Source organism: Pleurodeles waltl, chromosome 3_1 (assembly GCF_031143425.1).
Source record: "Pleurodeles waltl isolate 20211129_DDA chromosome 3_1, aPleWal1.hap1.20221129, whole genome shotgun sequence".
NCBI classification, from domain to species: Eukaryota; Metazoa; Chordata; class Amphibia; order Caudata; family Salamandridae; genus Pleurodeles; species Pleurodeles waltl.
The window spans coordinates 1,241,988,647-1,242,013,707 of NC_090440.1; the positions used below are offsets into that span (position 1 = coordinate 1,241,988,647).

At 50.7% G+C, this 25,061-nt stretch overlaps 1 long non-coding RNA gene across 3 annotated transcripts in view; it reads left to right on the forward strand.

The window, feature by feature from the left end:
• LOC138285080 (uncharacterized) overlaps positions 1 to 25,061 on the forward strand; it is a 134,309-nt gene that overhangs the window by 71,116 nt on the left and 38,132 nt on the right. For 2 of the 3 annotated variants that reach the window (XR_011201513.1, XR_011201514.1), the window contains exon 3: positions 14,324 to 14,407. This is a non-coding gene — a long non-coding RNA (uncharacterized lncRNA). The remainder of the gene's footprint in view (positions 1 to 14,323; positions 14,408 to 25,061) is intronic. The other variant, XR_011201515.1, reaches the window with a different exon arrangement.

A 25,061-nucleotide genomic window follows, 5' to 3' on the forward strand; every position in this document is an offset into this window, starting at 1 on the left:
GTCGAGGCCGGGGTGATCCAGCCCCCCCGGCAGGTCCCAAGACCTGCCTGAGTGGGCTGAGCTGGAACAGAGAGTGGCATGGCCGGCCTGAGATGGGGGTGCCGCACAGGCCCTGAGGGGCACAGGGGGGCCTGAAAGGCCCCAGTGCCCACACATTGTGGGAATTGGATTGTGAGCTGGAGTGGGGCAGTGGATGTTGGAGAAGGAACCACAGCATGGGCCCCCTGGAGCCTAGCACAGACTGTAAACAAGTGAGGAGCCTCTGAGTGGAGGTGGATGCATGGGCGAAACATCAGAGGTGGAGTTGGCCAGCGTGACACAAGGTGTGGTGCAGAGAAGAGAGTCAAGTGAAAAGAGTGTGGGGCAGCACTGGCCGAGCAGGTGTGGGCCACAATGTGAGACACGCTTCGCTTCCTAGACCCCATTGCCTGTTGCACCTATTTCCGCCCGCTGATCCCTGATGACTACGCAGTCCCTCAAAACTGAGCCCTAAAATCCCTCCCCGGCAGTGAGTGACCATCGCCCGAGCCCTATAGAGATACCCTGTGGTGGGTGATCCGATTGAGATACGTGGAGGGGGCAAATCACTCAGAGCCCATACATCAACAATGGGGAAAGACAAAACTAACAAACAGCCACCAATGTCCCAGCAGCGCATTGACCAGTTTACCACGCAAACATCCCCCCACAGGACGGGTGGCACGTCACCAGAGACCCCTGTCATGGAGGGTGTGGGCACGATCCTGCAATCCATTCAATCCTTGCAATTAGCAGTTGAAACGAAAATTGGTGAAGAACGGGAAGATGTGAGCCTACTGCGACAAGATCTGCGGACAGCGGTGGGCCGAATCAAAGAAGTAGAAGACTGAGTCTCCGTAGCAGAAGACGAAATCACAGATCTTAAAACCAAAGTCGCCCAATTGCTGACCCGTATTGGCGAACTACACCATACAGCTAAGGATACAGAGAATCGCTCCAGATGCATTAACTTGAGCTTTATCGGCTTCCCAGAAGGAGCGGAAGAGACCCCAGTGATCGAGTTTCTGTAGCACTGGATCAGGTCCTGGGTCCCGCAGCAATGACTGTCACCTTGGTTTACCATTGGGCATGCCCACAGGGCACTGGCACCCATACTCCCACAGGGTGGGCCCAGATGACCAATGATTGCTAGATTTCTCAATTTTAAAAACTGCAATTCTATCCTCAGGGAGCCAAGTGTGCACCCGGATCTCTGCAGGAAGATCCTTACCTTCCCACATTATACCCGAAAAGAACAGGCTAAACGTCGCTCCTATGAGGGAGTCAAGCAAAAGCTAAGGGCAATGCAGCTGTTATACATGCTCCTTTTCCCTGTGCACCTTTAAGTCCTTATGGGTGGGAAATCCTTCTTCTTTGGCTCGCCCGAAGTTGCATAGGACTGGCTCACTGAAGAGCACTGTGTCGCACGGAAGGGCCCCTCCCATCAAGAAAGAAATCCCCCGGGACCCAGCTGCATTGACTCACCAGGGTTACGGGGCGAAGACAGGCATACCCGTTCCTGCTGAAGGAAGCATAGCGGACCGACTCAATCATCTGAGGAGAAAGAAACAACCAATCCTGATTGCCTGAGGAGAATGACTGCTTCGATGGCCCGGAAGAGAAGAGACCTGTGCCAAACCATGAGGACGATCGCCTTAGCCAAACTCCCTCACTGCCATAGGACACAAGAACAAATTGACCATATGTCACTATAACGGAGGTGAGAGGGAGGCCTCTTGTCTGACAATGGATGCAGGATAGAGGGCAGCAATGTTGCAGAACTCTGACTATATGGAGGGGTCCACCTCTCCACGCCTATAACGGACACCTTGTTTTTGAGGTTTTGGTTGTGTTTAAGGGCGACAGATGCTTCAGGGATGGAAGTATGGGGCGGGGGCATTGGGGGTATGGGATGAAGTAACAGTGGAACACTCTACTGTCATGTTATGGTTCGATATTGTCTGTACTAACATTTTTCTTTCAGGAGGTCACATCGCGGACCTAGGGATAAACCCTTACGTACATCAACACCAGTTCCCCACACACACTGGAACTCTCTAAACAGGTTCTCTCCTGAAATGTTATTGGGCTCCTAGATAAAATCAAGCGCTCTGCGGCCTTCAACACTCTCCGCCACTTTGCCCCTTGTATAGCCCTGCTCCAGGAGACACACTTGCTTGACACCAATTTCCCTATGCTTGCACATGAGTGCTATGCAGCCGTGTCAGGCACACTTGGCGTACAACCCATTAACCTCCTGAGCGCCTATGCCCCCCCTGGAGCATTTAAACGATTCATGGAGACTCTCCAAGAGGTGGTGGCACGGCTCCCGCCGGGATTGACAATTCTGGGGGGGACTTCAACTCCATCATAATCCAGAGATTAATACCACCGGATCCCCCTCCGTGAGCTGTGCAGCTCAGCCACAACACTGGGCCGTTGGGCAGAGGGCCTGGGCTTTTGTGATGTGTGGTGGATTTGGGCGCCCAGAGTGCGGCAATACACACATACGTTGGCAGTGCACCATACACATGCCAGAATCGACCTCCTCTTCATGCCTGCACTAGATGTCTCTCGGGTGACGGTGGAAGGGACACTGCAGCTCGGGGTCTCTGACCACGCACCTCTCCTTGTCTAATTGGCTAACACCGATGTAACCCACCGTCCAAGGTGGCGATTGAATGCTTGGCACCTCCAGATTAGTGAATATATTAAAGCCCTAATAGACCAATGTAACCAATACTTCGCAAACAACTTGGCATCTGTGCCATCACCGGGCATAATATGAGCCGCTTGTAAGGCCACCCTCAGGCAGAGGAGATGTTTGGCCTGCCCCCTAAGAGAACACACGAAGAACCAACAAGTGGCAGACCTCAAGGCCCGGGTGCTAGGCCTCGAGCATCAGCTCCCCTCCACCACAAACACAAGAGAAGAACTCAGGCATCTCACTCTTGAAACTGCAAAGCACATGTGGCAAGTCTCGACAGTCCGCATATACGGTTGAGGAGACAAAAACGGAAAGCTGCTGCAGTGGCTGGCGAACCGGCTCCTGGCAAGCAGAGTCCTTCCCTAGAATCTCAACAGTGGAGAGACAAGACCTCGATGAACCCATAGTGCTAGAAGAGGTCAAGACCGCTATTTCAGCTCTGGCCTCGGGTAAGACCCAAGGCCCTGACGGGTTTCCGGCAGACCTTTACAACAAATGTAGCAATATCCTGGACCCCCACCTACTGAGCATGTATGAGGAAGCTGAACAGATGAGTGGTTGTTCCCCGGGTCTCGATCAAGCCACCATTGTGGTGATCCCAAAGACCCATACTCAATCGCAGCATTGTTCTGCTTTCTGCCCTACCTCACTCCTTAACACCGAAGTTAAGATTCTATCTACAATATTAGCCACCAGGCTGAAGAGGGTGTTACTCTCACTGATATACCCGGATCAATGTGGCTTTATGCCGACTCGGAGTACTAGGCATTTCATTAGACGACTACAAGTAGCACTGGCTTATCGTTTCTCCCTGACCCCTCCTCTGGCGCTACTTCTCATAGACTTTGAAAAAGTGTTTAACACAGTGGATAGGACACATCTTTCCCAAGTGCTTCTAAGCGCCGGAATCGGTCCCGAATATCGGGGACTGGTGAAAATCCTTTATTCCAATCCAACCGCTCGGGTGCAGGAGAATGGGGTAGTATCGGATCCTTTTCCTATTTGCCGGGTAACCCGCCGGGGGTGCCCTTTGTCCTCACTTCTCTCTGCACTAGCAATGGAATTGCTTGCGAAGATTATAAGAGAAGACCCATTGATTGATGGCTGGTCCTGGCCCACAGGGCACGAAGAACGTATAGCGTTGTACGCGGATGAAGTACTCCTGTACCTGGCTAACCCGGCCAGTAGCGGACTACGATCTTTCCAAATACTGGGGCTGTTCTCTGAGCCCTCTGGCTTGACACTCAACCCCAGCAAGTCCATGATAGTCCCCTTGCATCCAGCAAGGGATTGCTATGACTGGCAAAATAGTATTCCTATCCGGCGTACAAGCTTTCAGTACCTGGGAGTGAATGTTGCCCTTCTGCCCGAATTGGCCTGGTCGCTCAATGTCTCACCACTCACTCAGAGAATCAGATCAGACCTTCAGAGATGGCAGACCGTGCCCAATAATGTCTTGGGAAGAATAGCACTATATGAAATGATGGTTCTACCCCAGTTCCTCTATCTTCTCCAGAATTTCCCTTACCAGTACCTAAGAGATGGTTTAAAGAAATGGATGCATTAGTGTGACTATTCCTATGGTACAATTCTCACCCTTGGCTTGCATTCCGCACTTGTCAAGGGAATCTGTATGCAGGGAGGTTGGGAATGTCCAATCTCTATCTCTATTACTTAGCAATGCACTTGCTGGTGATTAATGACTGGCTGGGAGGTGGTTGGTCAGATCCAGCTTACCAACTCGAACTCCTGACAATGGGCTTTCCCAGACTGCTTGCGATGCTGTATGGTAACCCCCATCCCTGTATGATTCCAGATGTAACAAGAGTGGTGCTGCTGGGGTGGAGGGTGGCACAGGGAGCAATGGGATGGTGCCGGAGGCTCACCCAACCAACCCCGCTATGGCGGGGGATGGCTTGGCGAGGACTTGGCCCTGGAGGGGTTCCAGAAATGGGACCATATAGGCATTTCACTTTTGGGAGACATCTGGGTGGACTCCCATATGCGGTCCTTTCAGGAGCTTCAGCGGCAGTACTCCCTCACTAAGACCCAGTTTCATAAATATCTACAACTCAGGCATGCATAGAGCGTACATATTCAGGTTGGCACGACCCTCCTTGAGTTTAGTCCTGTGGAAGCAAAAACTCTGATGGGTGGTTTAGGCATGGGAGGGGTGTCTCAGATATACCTCACCCTGGTCACCAACACAACAGAACCGTCCAATAAGCTTCAAAAGAGGTGGGAGGGCTGGCTGGGCCGAATAGAGGACGAGGATTGGCAGGATGCCTTGATGGTCTGAGTATCTTAACTATGACCACCCTCTTTTGTGTGGAACAAACATATTATCTACATACAGCATACCTCACGCCTGATAAAATGCACAAAGCAGGCCTCCAACCTCACGCGGACTGCCCCCGCTGTGTGGGCCCCACTGCAGACTTCTACATATGGTATGGGTCTGCCCACACATAGTAACCTATTGGCGAGCGGTCACAGAAGAAATCTCCAGAATCCTGCAGGTGGAGGCTGCCCCACTGCCATTCCTGTTGGGTGTCCTGGAGGGAGTGGGGACTAGCAGAGAGGAGCGGGCCTTCTTGGGGGTGGGATGCCTGGTAGCAAAAAGAGATATCACAAATGGCTGGAAAGCAGAGACAGCACCGGCAATTGCTTAATGGCGGCAAGAGGTGGACTGCTGTGCCCAGCAAGAACATTTGGTATATGAAGCAAGAGAGTGCCCAGCTTAGTATAACAGTGTTTGGGGGAGGTGGATAGGGACATGGGATATCCGATCAAATGCTACGCCTTAGGTGTGACGACAATTGAGTGACATGTTCCTGAACATCACAATCAGTGGTGATTATGTACCCATGCAAACTAAATGGGATTTGTACACTAATATGCCTATGGGGTGCAGATGTGACCTATTGTTATTAAGTTGTCATGCAAAACTAATAAAATTGTTTATTAAAAAAAAAAAAAATTCCTCCCAATGTTAGCCTATGGAGTTCTGTACAATGGGGAAAAACAAATATGGCTGTCTTTCCCTCTTCAGGGCCTATGAAACATATTTTATAATGTCCCTACTTATATTTACACTGCACTCCTGGGGCACCTAGGACAGACCTAAGGGGGGTGTTTATGTAAAAATACTGTAGTTTGAGACTTTAAAAGTACTTTTGATTCCAAGGTCAAATTTTGGGGTAATTTATGATTATGCATGATTTGTTTGTACCTTTTAAACATAGCACTGGCCCTGGGACTGGTTAGCAGTGCCCAGGGCACAGTCAGAGTCAGTAAACACCAGTATTAATCTTAAAAATGGGGGGTGATCAGGGCCAAAAGGATGACTTTTTCACACTGCCCCCTCAGTTGAAAGGTGTTGGTACTAACCTACACCCTAGTAGTCCTCATCAGCTAAGTAGAAAGACCTGGAAAGTCCATTTGCATTGGCTTGGGCACTCCCAGATCTGTGTTCCACTGTGAGGTCCATCCCCTCTAGGGAAATGGACCACCTCAACAGTTTTGTAATGTCCCCCCCCCCTCATCTGCATGATCAATCTGAGAGGTCTGTGGTCAGTCTGAATAAGGAAGTGAGTACCAAACAGGTATGGTCTCAGCTTCTTCAGGGACCAGACCACATCAAAGGCTTTCCTCTCAAAAGTGCTCCATCTGAAGGCAACTGACTTATCTTGGCCCTCCGCTTTTACTCGTGACAACACTGCTCAAATCCCTTGCTCTGAAGCATCTGTTTGTACAATAAATGATTTATTGTAGTCAGGGGACACTAACACTGGTGCTGAGTGCATAGTCTCCTTCAGAGTGTTAAATACCTTCTAACACTCTGGGGTCCAAATTACCTTTTTGGGCTGTTTTTCAGGTGTCAGTTCTGTCAGAGGAGCCACAATGGTCCCATAGTTCTTGACAAATCTCCTGTTATACCCAGTCAGGCCAAGAAATGCCTTGACCTGAGTCTTGGTTTTAGGAGTCTCCCAATTCAGGGTGGTCTGGATTTTGGGCTAGAACTCTGCCCCATCTGACACTTGCTTGCCTTGATAGTCAGGCCTGCTTGTTGCATGGCTGGATGCACTCCCCTAAGGTAGACCAGGTAATACTTTTAGGTGGAACTGTGTACAGCTTGTAGGAAAGTACCATCTTGCCTGGCATGTTACCCCCATATTTCACTGTATATATGTTGTTTTAGTTGTATGTGTCACTGGGACCCTGCCAGCCAGGGCCCCAGTGCTCATAAGTGTGCCCTGTATGTGTTATCTGTGTTATGACTGTCTCACTGAGGCTCTGCTATCCAGAACCTCAGTGGTTATGCTCTCTCATTTCTTTCCAAATTGTCACTAACAGGCTAGTGACCAATTTCACCAATTTATATTGGCATACTGGAACACCCTTATAATTCCCTAGTATATGGTACTGAGGTACCGAGGGCATTGGGGTTCCAGGAGATCCCTATGGGCTGCAGCATTTCTTTTGCCACCCATAGGGAGCTCTGACAATTCTTACACAGGCCTGCCCTTGCAGCCTGAGTGAAATAACGTCCACGTTATTTAACAGCCATTTACCACTGCACTTAAGTAACTTATAAGTCACCTATATGTCTAAACTTTACCTGGTAAAGGTTGGGTGCTAAGTTACTTAGGTGGTCATTCCAACCCTGGCGGTCCATGACCGCCGGGTTGGAGGACCGCGGGAGCACCGCCGACAGGCCGGCGGTGCTCCAATGGGCATTCCGACCGCGGCGGTAAAGCCGCGGTCGGACCGGCAACACTGGCGGTCTTCCGCCAGTGTACCGCCGCCCATTGGAATCCTCCAAGGCGGCGCAGCTAGCTGCGCCGCCGAGGGGATTCCGACCCCCCCTACCGCCATCCAGTTCCCGGCGGTCCGCCCGCCGGGAACCGGATGGCGGTAGGGGGGGGTCGCGGGGCCCCTTGGGGCCCCTGCAGTGCCCATGCCACTGGCATGGGCACTGCAGGGGCCCCCGTAAGAGGGCCCCTAAATGTATTTCACTGTCTGCTGCGCAGACAGTGAAATACGCGACGGGTGCAACTGCACCCGTCGCACAGCTTCCACTCCGCCGGCTCGATTCCGAGCCGGCTTCATCGTGGAAGCCTCTTTCCCGCTGGGCTGGCGGGCGGCCTGAAGGCGGCCGCCCGCCAGCCCAGCGGGAATGTCAGAATTACCGCCGCGGTCTTTCGACCGCGGAACGGTAACCTGACGGCGGGACTTTGGCGGGCGGCCTCCGCCGCCCGCCAAGGTCAGAATGAGGGCCTTAGTGTGTGGGCACCCTGGAAAAAGTCAAGGTGCCCCCACATTGTTCCGGGCAAATTCCCCGGACTTTGTGAGTGCGGGGACACCATTACACGTGTGCACTATACATATGTCACAACATATGTATAGCGTCACAATGGTAACACAACGGTAAAGCCGCGGTCGGACCGGCAACACTGGCGGTCTCCCGCCAGTGTACCGCCGCCCATTGGAATCCTCCAAGGCGGCGCAGCTAGCTGCGCCGCCGAGGGGATTCCGACCCCCCCCTACCGCCATCCAGTTCCTGGCGGTCCGCCCGCCGGGAACCGGATGGCGGTAGGGGGGGGTCGCGGGGCCCCTTGGGGCCCCTGCAGTGCCCATGCCACTGGCATGGGCACTGCAGGGGCCCCCGTAAGAGTGCCCCTAAATGTATTTCACTGTCTGCTGCGCAGACAGTGAAATACGCGACGGGTGCAACTGCACCCGTCGCACAGCTTCCACTCCGCCGGCTCGATTCCGAGCCGGCTTCATCGTGGAAGCCTCTTTCCCGCTGGGCTGGCGGGCGGCCTGAAGGCGGCCGCCCGCCAGCCCAGCGGGAATGTCAGAATTACCGCCGCGGTCTTTCGACCGCGGAACGGTAACCTGACGGCGGGACTTTGGCGGGCGGCCTCCGCCGCCCGCCAAGGTCAGAATGAGGGCCTTAGTGTGTGGGCACCCTGGAAAAAGTCAAGGTGCCCCCACATTGTTCCGGGCAAATTCCCCGGACTTTGTGAGTGCGGGGACACCATTACACGTGTGCACTATACATATGTCACAACATATGTATAGCGTCACAATGGTAACTCCGAACATGGCCATGTAACATGTCTAAGATCATGGAATTGTCACCCCAATGCTATTCTGGCATTGGGGAGACAATTCCATGATCCCCCGAGTCTCTAGCACAGACCCGGGTACTGCCAAACTACCTTTCACGGGGTTTCACTGCAGCTGCTGCTGCTGCCAACCCCTCAGACAGGTTTCTGCCCTCCTGGGGTCCAGCCAGGCTTGGCCCAGTAAGGCAGAACAAAGGACTTCCTCAGAGAGAGGGTGTTACACCCTCTCCCTTTGGAAAAAGGGAGCCTCCCCCAGCCTCTGGAAATGCTTTGGTGAGCACCGATGGTGCCCATTTCTGCATAAGCCAGTCTACACCGGTTCAGGGATCCCCCAGCCCTGCTCTGGCGCGAAACTGAACAAAGGAAAGGGGAGTGACCATTCCCCTGACCTGCACCTCCCCTGGGAGGTGCCCAGAGCTCCTCCAGTGTGCTCCAGACCTCTGCCATCTTGGAAACAGAGGTGCTGCTGGCACACTGGACTGCTCTGAAAGGCCAGTGCCATCAGGTGACGTCAGAGACTCCTTCTGATAGGCTCCTCCAGGTGTTGCTAGCCTATCCTCTCTCCTAGGTAGCCAAACCTCCTTTTCTGGCTATTTAGGGTCTCTGCTTTGGGGAATTCTTTAGATAACGAATGCAAGAGCTCATCAGAGTTCCTCTGCATCTCTCTCTTCACCTTCTGCCAAGGAATCGACGGCTGACTGCTCTGGAAGCCTGCAAAACTGCAACAAAGGAGCAAAGACAACTACTGCGACCTTGTAACGCTGATCCGGCCGCCTTCTCGACTGTTTTCCTGGTGGTGCATGCTGTGGGGGTAGTCTGCCTCCTCTCTGCACTAGAAGCTCTGAAGAAATTTCCTGTGGGTCGACGGAATCTTCCCAAAGAACTGCATCACCGGTCCTCTGGGTCTCCACTCAGCACGACGAGCGAGGTCCCTTGAACTCAGCAACTCTGTCCAAGTGACTCCCACAGTCCAGTGACTCTTCAGTCCAAGTTTGGTGGAGGTAAGTCCTTGCCTCCCCACGCTAGACTGCATTGCTGGGTATCGCTTGATTTGCAGCTGCTCCGGCTCCTGTGCACTCTTCCAGGATTTCCTTGGTGCACAGCCAAGCCTGGGTCCCCGGCACTCTAACCTGCAGTGCACGACCTCCTGAGTTGTCCTCCGGCGTCATGGGACCTTCCTTTGTGACTTCGGGTGAGCTCTGGTTCACTTCACTTTGTAGTGCCTGTTCCGGCACTTCTGTGGGTGCTGCTTGCTTCTGAGTGGGCTCTATGTCTTGCTGGACGACCCCTCTGGCTTGTCACACAATTGGTGACATCCTGGTCCCTCCTGGGCCACAGTAGCATCCAAAAACCCTAACCGCGACCCTTGCAGCTAGCAAGGCTTGTTTGCGGTCTTCCTGCACGGAAACACCCCTGAAAGCTTCTTCACGACGTGGAACATCCATCCTCCAAAGGGGAAGTTTCTAGCCCTTGTCGTTCTTGCAGAATCCACAGCTTCTACCATCCGGTGGCAGCTTTTTTTCACCCACAGCTGGCATTTCCTGGGCATCTGCCCACTCCCTACTTGATCGTGACTCTTGGACTTGGTCCCCTTGTTCCACAGGTACTCTCGTCAGGGAATCCATCATTTTTGCATTGCTGGTGTTGGTCTTCCTTGCAGAATTCCCCTATCACGACTTCTGTGCTCTCTGGGGAACTTAGGTGCACTTTGCACCCACTTTTCAGGGTCTTGGGGTGGGCTATTTTTCTAACCCACACTGTTTTCTTACAGTCCCAGCGACCCTCTACAAAGTCACATAGGTTTGGGGTCCATTTGTGGTTCGCATTCCACTTCTAGAGTATATGGTTTGTGTTGCCCCTGTACCTATGTGCTCTCATTGCAACCTATTGTGACTATACATTGCTTGCACTGTTTTCTATTGCTATTACTGCATGTTTTGGTATTGTGTACATATATCTTGTGTATATTTGCTATCCTCATACTGAGGGTACCCACTGAGATACTTTGGCATATTGTCATAAAAATAAAGTACCTTTATTTTTAGTATATCTGTGTATTGTGTTTTCTTATGATATTGTGCATATGGCACTAGTGGTATAGTAGGAGCTTTACACGCCTCCTAGTTCAGCCTAAGCTGCTCTGCTAAGCTACTTTTCCTATCAGCCTAAGCTGCTAGACATCCCTCTACACTAATAAGGGATACCTGGACCTGGTGCAAGGTGTAAGTACCCCTTGGTACCCACTACAAGCCAGGCCAGCCTCCTACATTGGTTGTGCAGCGGTGGGATAAGTACTTGCAACTACTTACCACTTTGTCATTTTGTACTTTTCATAAGAGAAAAATATACAAAACAAGTTCAGTGTATGTACACCTAACCAAAAAGGTTTGCTTTTCTTCTCTTACTCTTTTGCTAAGTGCTAAAAAGTACCTCTAAAACTTTCAAAAAGTTATTAAAAAGTTTTAAAAGTTTTTTCTGTTCTTTAAAAAGTTCTGAAACTTTTTCTTTCTTTTTCTGTCCCTTAAACCTTTTCTGTAATGTCTGGTACAGGTCAAACTGTTGATCCGACTAAACTTGCTTATGACCACCTTAGCTGGAAAGAGCAAGGAGTCTGTGCGTTGAAAGAGTTTTAGGGGTAGGGAAGAATCCCTCAAGATAAGACCTTAGTTGGCACTTCTGGTGAGAGATTAGCTGATGGTTCCCACTCTGATTCTGGGGCACCCCCAGTGAAAGGGTTAGAAGGGGACCTTCCCAACCTGCCCCTTAGCAGGCCACCTAGCATGGCTGGTACTAATGTGAGTTCTCATCATAGTATAGAGGTTACCCCTTTAGGCCAGGTTGTTAGAGTGCCATCTGTTAGGGACAGGTCTCCCTCTGTTCATTCTCACCATTCTTCTGTGTCAAGGCATGCCCAACCCACCCTCCCTGAAGACAGAGTGTTAGAAAGGGAACTCAATAGATTGAGAGTGGAAGAATCCAGGCTGAAGCTCAAGAAGCAACAGCTGGATTTAGATAGACAAGCATTTGACTTAGAAAAAGAAAGACAGAGGTTGGGGTTTGGATCCCATGGTGGCAGCAGCAGTATTACAGATAGTAATCCTGTAAAAGAGCATGATTCTAGGAATCTGCACAAGATAGTTCCCCCTTACAAGGAGGGGGATGACATTAACAAGTGGTTTGCTGTACTTGAGAGGGCCTGTAATGTACAGGATGTCCCTCAAAGGCAGTGGGCTGCTATCCTATGGCTATCTTTTAATGGAAAGGGTAGGGATATGCTCCTTACTGTTAAGGAAAGTGATGCCAATGATTTTTCAGTTCTTAAGAATGCACTCCTTGATGGTTATGGCTTAACCACTGAACAGTACAGGATCAAGTTCAGAGAAACCAAAAAGGAGTCTTCGCAAGACTGGGTAGGCTTTGTTGACCATTCAGTGAAGGCCTTGGAGGGGTAGTTACATGGCAGTAAAGTTTCTGACTATGAAAGCCTGTATAACTTAATCCTGAGAGAGCATATTCTTAATAATTGTGTGTCTGATTTGTTACACCAGTACCTGGTAGACTCTGATCTGACCTCTCCCCAAGAATTGGGAAAGAAGCAGACAAATGGGTCAAAACAAGGGTGAACAGAAAAGTTCATACAGGGAGTGACAAGGATGGAAAGAAGAAGGATGGTAAGTCTTCTGACAAGGGTGGGGACAAATCTAAAAATGAGTCATCAGGCCCACAAAAACACTCTGGTGGGGGTGGTGGGCCCAAATCCTCTTCAAATCTAAATAAAGAAAAGAAACCATGGTCCTACACAGCTATATCACACAGGTAAGTGACACTAAAAGATTCAGACCCAGACAGGACTCTGTTTACTAACCTTTAGAAGGAGGCAGGAGCATTATTCAAACCAAAGAACATTACACTGAATTGAAAGTAGCTCTCTGGAGTAGAAATGCTGACCTCTTATTTGCTCTTGGACTTAGGGCAATCTACCAGTACCCTGAGATCAGGTCAAATGTGCTCTGGTACTTAGCAGCCCCAACCTGTCAATGAGCTCTTCAACTGTAGGTATGGGGTGAGCATCAGTCTTAATGACTGTATTCAAATATCTGTAGTCTACACAAAATCTCAACTCCTTCTCCCCTTCTTGGGGATTAGGTTTGGGTACCAGTCCACTGGACTGGCACAGGAACTATGAGAGTGCTGAAGTACCCCAAGCTCCATCGTCTTAGCTACCCCAGCCTTGATGTTATCTCTGACCTGGTTAGACAGCCTGCACAATTTTGTTTTTGACATGTAAGCTGTCACCATTGTCAATGCCATAGACACACCACGTGGTGAGTCTATGGATCAGTGAGAACAGCCCATCAAGCTTCTCCAACACTTGTTTGCAGTCGTTTTGCTTCTGGTCTAGCAGCATGGGAGAGAGTACAACTCCCTCCAATGATCCAACTTGCACATTGGTAGAGAGGACCTCTGGGAGAGGTTCACTCCCCTTTTTCTTTCCTCCATCTGTGACCATAAGCATGGTCATGTTTCCCCTTTCTTTGTAAGGTTTAAGTCTGTTTAAATGCATGATCCGGTGGGGATTCTCGCGGGTGCCAAGGTCCACCATATAGGTGGCCTAACCCTTTTTCTCCAGAATGGGGTAGGACCCAGTTCCATTTCTTCTGGAGGGCCTTGGGAGCCACAACCTCCCACATCCAAACCAACTGGCACGGTAGGTACTCAGGCATAGTAGTCTTTTGGTCATGCTAGAGCACCATGAGCTTTTGGTTGGCCTCCAGGTTTCTGCATGTCTTCTTCATGTACTCTACCATCCAAGACCACAGGCCTATCACATGGTCAAGCACATTCTGCTTGGGAAAGGAGACCTGTTAAAAAACTGGTCAGTTCAGGTTATATGCTTTTACACTGTAAGCGTAAATACCATGTACTGAGCGCAAAGGTCTGTTGCGAATTGCATACCTAGTTCTGTGTTCTTTGTGCCTTTTTTCCAGGTAAATTATCAGAGCTGGATTCCGATGACAATGATGCTGAAGACTCTTAGCTCCAGAGTGTACTGCTTATGATATGCGCCCCTGTGGACCTTAGAAAGAACTCGGTCACTCACAGACATACCATTCACACTTAATCACACTCCACAATCCACGTATCATACTGTTTGGTTTGGTCCAATGTTATGGCTTGTAATCATAGTTCTGTGCCCTTGGTTCAACTTCAAGACCGTGCTAAGCACAGGAGCATAAGCAGAGAAAAATGGACTGTCTTTCTTTACTAGCCACATCCAACGTGGAGCGCACCAACCCACAACAGTTTCAAACACTGCTGAGGTTGTACTCTTATTGTCTTTGCTTTTTTTGTTTTTCAGATACTAGTCTTTTGTATCCTAAGCCTAGACACTTGCACACTTGCATGTTTCAGAAATGTACTTATCTTCCTGCTTCTTTTTGTTTTGCACGGCTGGCCTTGTGAGGAAGAGACACCGAAGATAGGGAGTATAAATACAGGAGGTGCTGGCACAGTCAGAAGGAATGCCATTGTGGAAATCCAAAATCAGGTAAGGATTGCAGTGATTAATGTAGTTGTGGGAAGCAAGAATCAGGTAAGTGCAGGACCTGGAGATTGCCGAGCAAAGGCATGGCATTGGGTGTGGCCTTAAATAAGCCAAGTTTCCAAGATGGTCACCGAGGTTGTTCAGATGTCTGCAGCCAATCAGAGGCCCCTGGTTCCTGCCACATGTTGTTCCTGGGAGTGTCTGAGTGAAGGTGTGAGCAGGTGCATCAGTTGGTGTAGCTGTGTATGATCAGGTGCCTCTATTTGCATGTGTGCAGGTATGCGTGTGATTCTCTGCAACTTGGCCCAGACTGCATGTGACCAGATGTGCCCCCACACAGCAGAACAAACAGTGAGGGAGCCGCAGGGCCTGACAGTACTCTCCCACAAGGTTTGCCATCCAGACAATGGCTTAGTTTTGGTCGGGTGAGTGGCATGAAATCTATTCACCAATGTAGGTGCACAGAGTAAGTGTGAAGCAGGCTCCCGTAACCGTTCCTCTGAACGTGTCCTTTCCAGTCCACCAGGTAATTAAAATGCCCCAGACTAACCCTGGAGATAAGACCTGTTTCACCTCATATCTGGGGGAGATCAGGGCTGACTACCACCCTATGCCAACTAAGGGAACCACCTTCTCTAAAGTTACCAAAGCTTCAGGCCTAATAGTAACTCTTTTGGTTTATCCTGGCAAATTCTACCCTGGGAACACTCACCTGTCAAGCACAATGGTGTGACTAGCACACGTGTCTCTCAAATAAGTGATTGTGATTCCATTCACCCCTATGGGGCTAAAGTGCCTATTGCCTTCAGGAATCATCAACTCACCCTCTGGGATGTTCTCCCAATTAAAAGCAACCAGAGTATCCTTATCAGGGCAATGCTCCTCTAAGGCTACCCTGGCAGTTCTAGTGGTATCCTTCTTTTTAGGACAAACTGAGTCTCTTCAATAGTGCCCAACCTGCTGACAATCAAACCAGGGCCTACTGACTAAAACCGTTTAAGCCATGGGTCCCCACTACTCTGTTAATAAGAGGTAGAGTGGGTCTTGATCTCCTCTCTGTTAGGGTTCTGGGGATATTAGGAATTTTCTTTGGTGGATTTACCACCTCCCTCTTTTCCCTTCTGTTGCCCTCCCCTTCTTGGGATCATCCTCTGGGCTTTCTTGGGTACTCTAGTCCTTGCCCATTCATCGGCTCTCTTGCCCAAGTCCCTAGGACTAGAAAGATTTGAATCTAGCAGATGCTGGTATACCTTCTCAGAGATATAATTTGCAAGAATGTATTCCTTCACTATTAAATTATATAAACCCTCATAGGTATCAATCTTGTTTCCCTTTCTCCAGCCATCCAGTTACTTCATAGATGCATCCACAAAGTCCCCCTCCCCATGTCTGTTTTGACCCCTTTGGTGTGTTCCTCAGTGTAAGTCTATACTCCTCTGCGTTAAGACCAAATAGCTCAATGAGTGCCCCCGTCATGTGCATGTAAGATTGTGCCCCCTCATCTACAAGTCTAATTAATCTATCTCATTCCACTGTAGGTAACTATTTCCACAACAGGGCCCTCCAATATTGTGCACTCACCCTTCTCATACTAAAAGCACTCTCATTGATGTCAGCCGCTTGTTGTCCCCTTGTACAAACTTTAGAACAATCCCTTTGGACAACCTGGGATTATAGGCACCACCTGTATGTTCCTCAGACTCTTTGTTGCTGCCACCATTCCCTTGGGGAGTTAACCCTATCTTGGCCTTTCTTTTCTGTATTGTCAGTCTTCTGACTTGACTTGGAATTCCAACTTCTTCTCCTTAATCTCCAGGAGGGAAAAAATGTCATCCAGTTATTTGGATCACATTGTGGAGGTGAAGCTCTACTCACTCCCATATATTGACCCATTCCTTGATATTACTCTGGGAACCACACTCTTATTTCCCCATCAGTTTCAAAAGGGTTTGTGCAACTATCCTTTTCATCACTGCCCTCAGGGTTGACTTTCTCTGCCAGTTGGGCCTGCGCTCTTCTTGCCCCTTCCCATGCTTTGAGGGCTTTCTCCAGTTCTACCTTACTGGCATTCGTACCTAGGCCAACTCCCCTTCTCCTGCACATCCCTCTCAAATCATTGATTTTTAATGTGGGCAAGTTAGCCAATCCAGTTGCCCCCGTTCTCCATTGTTTAAGCCTTTGCAAAAACGTTTTGCCATTTAGAAAAACTGGTTGTCAACTTCTTTGGCTCTTTGGAAAACAGGGCCTAGTACATGCAGAACTTATGGCTCTCTTCTGAAATTGTTATTTCGACGCTAATCAGTGTTTTGTCTGTGGTAGCCAACAGATTAATTGTCTGGTACAGCAAAACACAAGTTCAGGGTCCGAAGGGACCAATGTGAGTATTTGCGTGTACTATATGATGTGGATATGGGTACTTATTGATAAGGTCAACACTGGGTAGCCGTGGCTATTAGCAGTAATGCTTAGCAAAGGAACAATGTGTAAAGTATTTATCATAACTAAACGATCACAATAATCACACAAGATATAATAATAGAGAATATTTTCTATGAATTTGTAGAGCCTTTGACCATCAAAATCCACAGGAGGGTTCTGGAGATTATTAAATGCTTTAACTAACGTTGATATCAACTTGAAACAAGCATTGGTCAACAAAAACCCTGGAAACTTTTAAAACAATTGAAAGAGCTAGTCTGGCAACTATGACCTGAGTTGGATGACCATTTCTGACAGGATAGAGGTCTAAGAAGGTAGTAAGGATGGCTTGGACATTTACATGGCCAGGAGAGCATTTTTGAAGCAAATTCCAAACTATACAAAACCACTGCCATAGACGACAATGGAGTGGTCGTGATGCTGGAGATGCAAGCAAATGATGCTCAAGGATGCTCCTCATGAGAGGTGAGTTCTTGACCCCGCCCGTGAGGTGGAGCAACTTTGACCATGGCTCTTTGGGCCCCACAAAGTCCTCCTTGCACTGGTAGAAGGGCTGCTGCAACAGGCCTTTGGTTCTGGCAATGCAGTGGTCAGGCAGCAAACCTTTGGTGGGGACTAGTGTCCCTTAGTTGCAACAAATCCAGGGATAGACAAAACCTGTGGGATCAGCAGACATGGGTGTAACTTTTGGCCATCCCATATGTCGCGTGGGTACTCCTTATCCTAATGAGACTACTGGATTCGAACAGAAGAATCAATTGCATTGTGGGGAACTGAGTCTGAACCCACTACAGGTGACACTTGTCGGCCAAATCCAGGTTTTGCTCTGGCTAACTAGCAGCACCTCATCTCCACCCTAGAGCAGGGATGATTGGGCAACCGAGCGCATGATACAACTGACTCATCAGGGAAATCGTGGTCAATCAGACCTCATCCATTACTCTCGGTTGCATTAGTCTCACGTATGCAAGGACAATCAGAGGCAGAGTATAGTTCGATAAGGTTTTATTGAATTAACTGCATTTTAAATAATAAAGCATGTATTGCAATAACTAGGGTGATGAAGCATGACAGGATTAAAATTGTGACAAGGAGAGTGAAAAATAAAAATAACGCTATAATATTGTCACTAAGGTTGAGAAGGATAGTCCCTACCTAGGCTATGTTGGATAACAGACTGTTTAGCTCTAATTCTCTAAGATATCATCTCTCATACCTGAGCAAGAGGCCTGTAGTCTACTTAAGCAGCTGCAGCAAATCACTCAACAAACAGCATACAGTGGTGGACATCTGTCTGGAATCTCCCTCAAACATACATGGGTCAAAGTAGTTTTTTTATTATAAAACAGTTGATGGTCCAAGAAAGGATCCCACCGTAAGAGTGTATATGTTTCTGTGCACATTAGAGACAAAACTTACCACTTTTGCTGGCAACCTATGTTTACTGTAGGTTTGAGAAAAGCAAAGAGTGAAAGAAATGTCTTGTTTAAGAATACAGTGCTGCCCTAGACAAAGAACAGCTAGATAGAGAAAAAAAAAAAGACCGCAAATGTGGCTATTGTTAAAATAATAAAACAAATCTGAATAAAATATATCTAGGTTAAAGTGCACACCGGCAGACTTAGGTGGTCAATACAACCCTGGCGGTCGGTGTTAAAGCGGCGGTAAGGCCGGCTGTAAAAAATGTGCAATTACGACCGTGGCGGAAACCGCCAACAAAGACAGCCACTTTAACACTCCGACTGCCACGGCGGTACAAACAAACAGCACGGCAGTCACCGCCAACACACAGGCGGGAGACAATGTACCACCCACACTATTATGACAGGCCAATCCGCCACCTTTTCAGGAGCGGATTCACCGCGGATAAAAACACGGCTGAAACAGGAATCCCAAAGGGGAAACGGTCACCTCTACACACCCCACGAGGAACGGGGAAGCCATGGATCCGGAACTCCAAATTCTACCTGCAACAGTCTTCCTGCTCCTCTACCAGGAGCACGAACGCCGGTAGCGAAGACCATGGTGAGTACTGCACCTACGACACAGGGTAGGGGGGAGGCAAAAAACAGGGACACACACACGCAACACTCCCACCCTCACCCACTACAACACACACACTAATGCATATCAATACATCACAGTTACACCCCAAAAAAAACCCCGGAAGAATGCAAAGACAATAGAAAATGAGTGTAACCATTGTAATATATTAAAAGCAAGTAGGCAGAAATATATATATATACACCATGTGCATAATATATACCAAGCATAGTAGTCCAGGTAGTGCTCTAAGAAAGTCCGTGGAACACTGGGACCACACGGTATGGGCGAGGCCCACACAAGATCCCGGACCATGACGGAGAGAACACTGCAGGGGCATCATAGAGCAACTAAACAGGCACCTCGGGGGGAGGGAAAGGGTGGACACCTCAGCCGCTTGAGTGCGCGACGCCAAATCCACGAGGGGGCCGCATGCCCACTGTTCCATCCTGGGGAGTGCAAAGCCACCGTCTCTCAAGTCTCTGCAGTGGGTGGGTTGCCCACTGTTCAATCCTGGGGAGTGCAAAGCCACAGTCTCAAGTCTCTACAGTGGGTGGGTTGCCCACTGTTTAATCCTGGGGAGTGCAAAGCCACAGTTTATCAAGTCTCCCAAGTGGGTGGTTTGCCCACTGTTCAATCCTGGGGAGTGCAAAGCCACAGTCTCTCAAGTCTCTACATTGGTGGTTTGCCTACTGCCATATCCTGGGGAGTGCAAAGCCACAGTCTCACAAGTGGATAGGACAGAGGTAGTGGATGACAGTCTCCACTGGTTCTGGAGGGGGCATGGTGCTCAAAGTGCTTCATCCTGCTAAGGACAGAGGTAGTGGATGACAGTCTCCAATGGTTCTGGAGGGGGCATGGTGCCCAGAGTGCTTCATCCTGCTAAGGACAGACTGGTTCTGGAGGGGGCATGGTGCCCAGAGTGCTTCATCCTGCCAAGGATTGAGACAGTGGATGCTTTTCTCCACTGGTTCTGGAGGAGGCATGGTGCCCAGAGTGCTTTATCCTGCTAAGGACAGAGGTAGTGGAGGACAGTCTCCACTGGTTCTGGAGGGGGCATGGTGCCCAGAGTGCATCATTCACCCCGTGACGGACTCAGTTGGGTCAGTGCCCTTGCCGCTCATGGGCCAGCGGTGCTTGAGACGGCGGTGCCCTGTGCAGCAGTGCTTGAGACGGCGGTGCCCTGTGCAGCAGTGCTTGAGACGGCGGTGCCCTGTGCAGCAGTGCTTGAGACGGCGGTGCCCTGTGCAGCGGTGCTTGAGACGGCGGTGCCCTGTGCAGCGGTGCTTGAGTTGGCGGTGCCCTGTTCAGCGGTGCTTGAGTTGGCGGTGCCCTGTTCAGCGGTGCTTGAGTTGGCGGTGCCCTGTTCAGCAGTGCTTGAGATGACGGTGCCCTGTGCAGTGGTTTCTTGAGATGGCGGTCTCCATTGCAGGGTCTCAGCTTCTGGCGGTCCTTCATGTCCCAGCGGGGCTTGTGCTGGCGGTCCTTCATGGCCCTGCGGGGCTTGTGCTGGCGGTCCTTCATGGCCCAGCGGGGCTTTTGCTGGCGGTCCTTCATGGCCCAGCGGGGCTTTTGCTGGCGGTCCTTCATGGCCCAGTGGGGCTAGTGCTGGCGGTGGCCTCCTGGGCAGGTGGGCTGGTGCTGGCGGTGGCCTCCTGGGCAGGTGGGCTGGTGCTGGCGGTGGCCTCCTGGGCAGCTGGGCTAGTGCTGGCAGTGGCCTCCTGGGCAGGTGGGCTGGTGCTGGCGGTGGCCTCCTGGGCAGGTGGGCTAGTGCTGGCGGTCCTGTCCTGGGCAGCTGTGCTTGTGCTGGAGATGGCCTCCTGGGCATCGGGGATGATGGCGGTTTTCTCCACCGTGCTGCTCTTCCCAGACTTGTTGGGTTTTTTGTGGCCCTTCCCCACCTTGGAAGGTGTCACAGCTGACTCCACACTCCCACCGGGACCCCTGGGAGCGGCTTTGGTGGCTGGAGTCTTCCCCCTCTCCCGCCAGGCACTGGCCAACTTCTGATGCTTCACAGGTGGGGGACTGTCTATGCTGTGGCTCCGTGCCACACTGGCTGCCCTGGTGGCCGGTGCACTCCAGATTCCGGTGACTACAGGCACCACTGGTCCCGCAGATGTTTTGGCTGAGGTGCTAGTTCGGGACCTAGGAGACGGACGGGGTGGGGGATGTGTGGGAAAGAGGTCAAGGGTGGACAGGAAATGTTTTTGGGGCACACTGGGACGGGTAGCTGGAGGGGGTTTGGGAGTGGAGGAAGAGGTGGTGATAGTAGGAGGTGTACGTTTGGTGACTTTGGGTGAAGGGGCATGCACTGGAGGCTGTCGTGAGGTGGATGGATGTTGGGTGGGTGTGTGCCTGCGTTTGTGTATCTTGGGAGGGGGCGTCACAGACACACTGGGAGAGGACACAGGGGACGTGTGAATGGTAGTGGGGGTGGTGACTGCACGTGAGTGGGGTGTGGTGGTGGGTGTGGTGGAGAGGGACGTAGTGGCTGTAGAGGTATTGCATGCAGGTGTGAGTGTAGATGAGACTGGGAGGGAGGAGGGAGACGAGGAGGAGGGGGACACAGTGGAGGCAGTCGATGTTGGTGTGTCTGCATGTGTGTGATGCTTGCGTGAGTGCCTGTGGGATGTGTGGTGCTTATGTTTGCCAGAGCTTACCTTGTGTGTTGACATGTGTGCATGCTGGTCTGTAGGTGTGCTTGGGATAGGCTGAGGTAGAGGGGATTGGGTCTGGTTAGAGGAAGTTGGAGGGGGGAGGCTAGAGACGGGGGCAATGACTGCCACCAGTGATGAGTGCTGAAAAGCTCGCTGAAGGGACACTTGACTAGAATGAATGCCCTCCAGGAATGCATTTGTTTGTTGCAACTGCCTCTCTACACCCTGGATGGCATTCAAAATGGTAGACTGCCCAACAGTGAGGGACCTGAGGAGGTCAATGGCCTCCTCACTGAGGGCAGCAAGGGTGACTGGAGCAGGGCCTGAGGTGCCTGGGGCGAAGGTGATGCCCATCCTCCTGGGTGAGCGGGCACGGGGCAAAGGCTGAGGGGCTGCTGGGAGGGCGGTGCTGGTAGTGGGGGTGGTGGCTGTACCTGTAGATGCAGGGGGCATAGATGTTGCTGCCACCACAAGGGAGCTCCCAGCAGAGGACGAGTCTGTGTCGCTGGTGTCAGCTCCTATCCCTGCCGTGAAGCTCCCATCGCCCTCCGTCCCACTGGTGAACTCTGAGTCCGTAGTCTCGCCCTCCAGGGCCATGTGGGATGCAGCTCCCTCGTGCTCCGGTGCCACTGCTCCTCCGCCTGATGATGCTAATGCACACAAGAACAGGGAGACCACAAAAAGGGGGACGACAACAGAAGAAAGACATGTTGAGTGCATGCATTACCGCTACCGTTGGCAGACACAACAGACACAGAAGCCCCCTGCATTACGCCATGCTCTTGGGGTCTACTGTTCCCTTCCTGGGAAATGGCCTACAAGGCTATGGACAACATCTGCACACATAGATGACACAGGGGCATCACTAGGTGTATTTGGCACTCTACAGAGGTGGGGTGGGGTGCCACATGGCCTGCCTTATGGAGTGGCCTTGCCTAGGGAACTCGCCCTGGCCTAGGGAAACCCACAACCCACCTCCCTCACCCAGACACCTCCATTGCGCACAAAGTCAACACAATGAGAGTGTACTCACCCCCTTGTGGCTGCTGTGATGTCCTCAAGCGCCCATCCAACTCCGGGTGGGCTACCGCCAGGGTCCTGAACATCAGGGGGGTCATGGTGCGACGGGCACCCCTCCCACGTTGGGAGGCCATCCCCAGCTGAGCCTCCGCCGTCTTCTTGCTCCAGCGGCGAATGTCCTCCCATCTTTTCCGGCAGTGGGTGCTCCGTCTGTGGTAGACACCCAGGTCTGGACGTCCTTGGCGATGGCACGCCAAATATCTTTTTTCTGGCGGGCACTGACCTCCATGAAATGTACAGGGGAAAAAGAGAAATTATTACCAACTGCACCATCAAACTGATTGGCCCCCATCCCTACCTTTGCCATGACGCGCTGCACCGGGTTTTTGGACAGGGCAGGAGCCCTTTAATTTTCAAATCGCGCTCCCGACGTCGCGGGAAGCGCTACACCCGTGCCTGATGGGGCAGGAGCCCTATAAAACTGATCAGCGTTCCTGCCGTCGCGGGACGCACTGCACCGGGTTTTTGGACAGGGCAGGAGCCCTTTAATTTTCAAATCGCGCTCCCGCCGTCGCGGGAAGCGCTACACCCGTGCCTGATAGGGCAGGAGCCCTATAAAACTGATCAGCGTTCCCGCCGTCGCGGGACGCGCTGCACCGGGTTTTTGGACAGGGCAGGAGCCCTTTAATTTTCAAATCGCGCTCCCGCCGTCGCGGGAAGCGCTACACCCGTGCCTGATAGGGCAGGAGCCCTATAAAACTGATCAGCATTCCCGCCGTCGCGGGACGCGCGCGGGCGGCACCCGGGCAAAGCCCGGGCCAAGGGCGGGCCCGTCCTTGCCCGTCATTGCCAGGAAGAGGCAGGGCAGGGCCACCCCCCTGACATCTCCCCAAAAAACTCTGGATTGGGCACCTACGAACATAGGGCTGCCTGAAGGTACTGTGACGCCCTGTTTGTTTTGTTCTCCTTGCCTCTCAAACCTTCCTTATAACTGTCGCGCTGCGTTTTCCCGAGGGGGTAGGAGCCCTCTAAATCCAACTTTTATCTGGTCTGGCCGTAAGGCCCACTGCACGAAGGAACCCTCTGTCCCTCGCCTGTTATCAACGGGAAGAGATTGGTCTGGGCCCCCCCTCTGTACCCCTGTACCTTTGTGTTTTAAGCCGATCCCCTAGCGATTAGAGCCCTCATTCTTCCTTTATATTAAAGGATTTTGCTTAAAGACATACGAATACAGCCCTCCGAGCTACCGGCCACTATGAAAATTATGGGCAAAAGGAAGCACTCAAAACTAAACAAATTTAAAAGACAGTTCATCTATATTAAAATACATCTCTGGGGCGATGGGAAGGATAGATAAGCAAATTGCTACTGTTGAAGGGAAAATGTCATTATCTAAAGAGCAATCTCGTGATTCATTAGGGTCTGCACTACTGCTACATAACTCCCCACCCAGTGAACCTGGGGACGGTCACTCAAATCCAAGGTTCACAAATGGTTGTATTAAAGACTCTTCGAACATAATCTATTCCATGGATGAAATATTCCCTGTTGCTAAGCGACCAAGGAAACTGGAGACGGGCCTGGTGGACAAGACCCCAAAGAAAACGCCAGTGATAGACTTAATAATTACTCCAACTAAAAAACCTTCAAAAAAATTAACCCGGAAGAAGCCCCCAACCCTAGCAGGAGACACTGTTCGATCACTCCTCATAAAACTCCATGAGACAGTAAACTCATTGAAATTATCTATCAGAGTCACTCTGGACTCAATGTCGGAGCGCCTAAAGGGGGTGGAGTCTAGTCTTGAGGCAGGCCTTGAAACAAAGTCCTTACAACGGGAAGACACGCATTTTACAAGTAAGGATCCCGGAAACACACTGCGGTCCTTAGAACACGAGAACAACACACAATCTACTCCGTTTAACAGGCCAAGTAGTACACAACGAAATGTTGACTCCCAGAATGAGCCCCAACTTCACCCACAAGCCTCTTCTATGAACCAACATAACCAACCCTCATTTTTACCTCATAATTTTCCTTCAGATAAAAAAGTTCTAAATCCCACTTTATGCAAGACAGCGAGTAGTGCTACGCGCAGGACAGCAAATACCAATCCCCATTCAAACCTGGGGAGAAATATAAATAGCAGGCCTAGATCGCCGAATCTCGCTTACCTCCCTAGTGACTTGTTACATCTTCCCCCGGAGGCTACACCTTATGTCGTGGTCCTGGCTACTGTCCCACAGATAGATGGCCAACAACGAGAAACTTGGACAGCCTTAAGAAACAAGGCCCTTAATTGGATCGGGCCCGTATGAGCCCTGGAATGGTGAGGACTCTTTTTGATGATATAAAAATGGTCAGAAGAATTAAATGGATAGGAACCAGTAGGAAAGCGCTGATGGGAGACTGTGTGGTCCTTTCCTTTGGCTCACCACATTTAGTGAATAGGATTATTCTTGATCTGGGAGTCAGACAACCTACTTTACAAGGAATCT